We start from the raw sequence: 4,509 nt of genomic DNA on the forward strand, positions 1-4,509 counted from the left end.
TGTAAAAAATAGCAGGAGAATTACAAGGCTGTGTGTATGAGTGAAGGGGCTAAGGGCCAGATGTACGAAGATGGGCCGGGCCACTTGCAGGGCAAACATTGTGTTTCTGTTGGGACACTTCGCACAGTATACATTGTGTGCTAATAAGATAAGCCTTGTGAGAGCTTTGCGACATGTTTCCAAAGGAATAGCAGCAGGTAACTTGTGGTTAAGGCTGAACTGTGTAGCCTGCTAGCCCACCTGTGTGTTGTCGAGCAGAAACTAAAAAGTGTCCTGGAAAAACGTCTGATCGGGAAAACAAACTTGCACTTGCAGTGGAAAGGGAGACAGGAGAAGAATCTCGTTGGGTTTTTTTCCTATCGAGGTGCTGGAAATGTCATGCCCTTTCCCACAGTTGGGTATATAAGCATCTGTTTATAAAAGTAACCGAGCTGTGAGCGGACTTGTAATACTTGATTATAACATTTGGAATTACTAGGGTTGAATCACATACCACCTACAGTACACACTCTTATGTTAGGTGCATTTCCTATTGCTCTACACATGTTCAGAGTGAGCAGAAGGTTCCAGAAGCACCTGTGTACTGTATGTGTATGTGTACAGGTTTTGCTCCCAATACACTGGGGAAACTAGACATGCCAAAGATTTTTTGTTCAGTGCTGGCAGGTGAAACCTGCTTATAGGGGAAAATAGGAATTTGTGCTTTAGTCTCATTAAGTAGATTATCCAGTGCCTATGCCTATATATACAGTAAATACCTTTTTTCCTTCGATTCACCCATTGCTGCTGAACATGATGTAAACTTGTCACAACTGCCATGGTCAGGGACCAGAAAAGAAATGTTCTCAACAAATTGACACGTTTTGAAGTGTCGCACTTGGTAGCAGCTGCAATGCCTCTTATTCAAATTCTTGAGAAATTACTTTTTGTGTGGACTCCGCCCAGATTTTGCAACTCCTCACAGGAATCCCCGAAATTAACCATGCATTCGAACCGCAAAGAACGATTTTACCGCCGCGAAATATTTCTCGAAACCTCGCACGTCTCATTGTGCCCGCATAGCCCGTCGCCAGGAAGTTTTTTTTAAAAAAAAAAAACACCTCTGCGACTCCTAAAACAGGTGCAGTCCTCTGGTACATCTGGCCCCGAGTTTTATTTTTATCTTGGCGTGTGCGTGACCGTCATTATCGGACACCTTGTGTTTTCCCTTTCGGTGCGAACGGCGCGCCCAGTACAGCTTTTTCTCCTGCGTGTAAAAAAGAAACTTCGGCTCAGATGCGTGTGTTTGTGACTGTGCGGTTTGCAGCGTTGTTAGATTGCGAAGCAATAGACTTGAGAGAAATTAGGGAAGGTTCCAGACAGGGGGAAAAGCCCCTGAGTGGGCTGAACCAATTTTTGATACAGAAAAAAAAAATGGTTTTCAGTACGGAATGTTAAATCTATTATTTTTATTATTATTATTTTATTATTAATAATATTATTATAAGTGTTGTTTTTTGTTGTTGTTAAGCAACTACTTCTGTCACGGTGAATGCTTTGTCACTAATAGTGACTTCAATAAGCTTTTCTTGTTGTTGTTGTTTTTTTTTTGTAGTGTCAGGAAATAGCTGCTTCTTCAGTGTGCGTTTACGTGCCTGCGCGCGTGTCTGAGGGTGGGTGTCGGAGGCGAGGGTTGCTTCTGCAGCCTGCTTGTTAGTGCACCTGCGTCATTGTGCTCCACTCGTGCGCTTTTGTCTTTGTGGGGAAAAAAACGGGGATTGTGGAGATGACCTCGCTTTAGGGGAGAGGGGGGGCTGAGCCCGCTCGCTCCACAGAGTGCCGGGGGAGGGGGTGGGGTGGGGGCAGTACATACTGTGCAGTCCAGGGGAAAGAAAATCGAGGTGGTGGTGGAGAAATGAGGAGAGTGCAGAGTAATCACCAGTGGTGGAATGGCGTACTCTACAGTGTGCGCGGTGAGGGGAGTACTGTAATCGTTGTGTGGGGTGAGAGTGAACTGTGTTTCCCTGCCGGTTTTGCAATCAAGGTGACTTTTTTGTTTTCCGTCTTCTGAGATGAGCACCTATGCCATGCAGGGTGTGGGCTCGGCTAGTAAGGGATCATATAGCGCCCATGGTAGCAAAGTCTCCATGTGAGGTTGCAGACGTGAGTTAGTGCTGGCCAAGGGAATGCTCAGTTTTGCAGAATTTGGTCGTATCCCACACTGGTTGTCACCGGGCATGCTGCTGAGTGAGGGCAAGATGTTTTAAAGGCAGTGGCTGGGTTAAAGGGTGAAGGGGCAGAGAGGGAGGGATGTGGTCCAGCTACAGCTCCGGTCCCAGAGCCTTTCCCAGCAATAAACTGATTTTTTTTTTCGTTATGTGTATGTTTGCGTTCCTTTATTTTAAGGTTATGTTTTCTGGACCATTTTCAACATGCACATTCTGAACGGCAGCAGATCAGACCAGATTTAACACAGCCATATTCTTCCTTGTGCTTGTTCTTTTTTTTTTTAACGCATTGGGCAGTTAAAAATGGTGGAACACCTTTCATTAGTCTCTTGTAGTCCAGGGTGTTGGTCCACAGTTACTGATGTTGCAAACCATTTCATTAGCAAAGCACTTTGAACCAAACTCCCTAGGGATGAATGGAATGGGTTTTGGAAGTCTGCTGAGGGAGACTTAGGGATGTAATGTTTTTTCGTTTTGTTTTTTTGAACTGTTTTGTAGGGCTGGTTTCCTATGTCAGGTGTTCCCATGGTGATAGCTCAAGGTGTTGTAGTGATTTTTAACACCTGTTCTAGAAGACATTCCATCTGAAAACATTCCAAAAAAGAGAAAAGTCTGACCATTTCATGTGTTATTTAAAAGAAATGATTACATATAAAGAAAAAAGACAAGATAATATGTGCCAATGCAAAACAAAATGGCTACCGAAAAGGTTCGCAATTTTAATTTAGTTTTTTTTTAGGTTTATTTTTTTATTGATCAAATAATAAAGTTTATTTGTTTTACTTGAATTTTTTTTGTCTGCTCCATGACTAAGTCACTTGGATGATATACAAAAAAAAAAGTTGCAACAACTTTTTTGTCTGTTTTTGCACATGTTATGATAACAGTTGGTCGATTTCTGAAAACAAAATTGAAGCTGTTCGTTAAAGGTCTTACGGTCACTCAAGTGCAAAAAATTGTGAATACTTAACATCTTATTTCCTTTCTTGTTTTGCTGTTGTAACCTGGAATTCCAAGTTTGGCGATGTTAAGAGGTATCTCAAACTAAATTTAGTCTCTGGAATTCACTGAAAGCAGTTCAGGCCCGAGCGAAAGTAAAAATGATAGAGAAACTGATCCCTGTACATATTCGCTTCCTGAAATGCACATATTCAGATGACATACAGTAGTATAAAGTAATGAACAAAGAAATTAAGGTGTAAAGTACAATACCTTCTCAGAGTTAGCAGCCACCTGTACATATTCTTGACCATTTTAGGTCACCAATTCAATTATGGTGATATTCACTGGGTGAAGACCCCTCCATGACAGAAGATGGTTTTGCTATTATACTTTAAATGGTATAATTGTAAAAAAAATGAAAACCAAAAGAAAGCTTTTGAATTCAAGGACCGGTCAGCTATTCTTCTCTGCTCAGCCTGCAGATTTATCACACACTCCTTTTTCATTTCTTCAACATGGATGTGACTCCGTCACACGTGCTAAAACTGAGGTTTCCGTGCAATTGCCAAATTATCATGGGAGAAATAATGCTTTTTAAACTAGGTAACCATAAGACCTTTAAGTTGCTATGAAAAAATAAAACAGTAGATGAGCAGTTTTATTTTTTGGGTTGTGTATTTTTTTGGGGGGTGTGTGCAGGGGTTTATGGGGAAAAAGGTGAGATAGATGGAGGTTTTATGAGGGGTTAGATATTCCAAAGTGATTCGTGCAGACAGGAGTGTTTTGACGTAATAAAGAATCTGTATTTTTTTTTTGCGCTGCTAAAAAGCTATGATTTGTTTCATCCTTATACACATTAACAGTACTTAGCTGTGATGTTTCACTGAGTGTGCTGCTATTTTATAAACATTTGTATAATATAATTATTTTACTGCTTAAGAAAAAGTCTCAGAATACTGAAGTAGATGGTAAACGAAGAACATGAAAACGAGTATTCGACTGGAAATGCTCTTTGTACAGTTTGCTCTGATAGCATGTTTTCCTTTTGGGTTTTTTCCTGTATTTTTTTTCCTTTCTGTCCTTATCACCTTCTGCAATTACAGTATATTTACCTCAGGTTTACTGGACAAAAAAAAAATCCATATTTCAATACCTCACAGCTACTGTTTTCAGGGAGCCTAGTATCGAGCTGAAACAGAAGGACTCGCTTTCTTCTTAAGAGGAAAAACTTTTTTCCAGCGAGAGGATTTGAAGGGCATGAAGCTCCCATCTGGACTTAAACATAGTGGAGGGGGAACAAAGAGAATATTGAGCCAATGAGTGCCCATTGTATAAGTGAACGATAAACTTTGTAAAAGAA

The sequence above is a fragment of the Atractosteus spatula genome, chromosome 8 (genome assembly GCF_055471065.1).
Source record: "Atractosteus spatula isolate fAtrSpa1 chromosome 8, fAtrSpa1.hap1, whole genome shotgun sequence".
In the NCBI taxonomy this organism is placed as follows: domain Eukaryota; kingdom Metazoa; phylum Chordata; class Actinopteri; order Semionotiformes; family Lepisosteidae; genus Atractosteus; species Atractosteus spatula.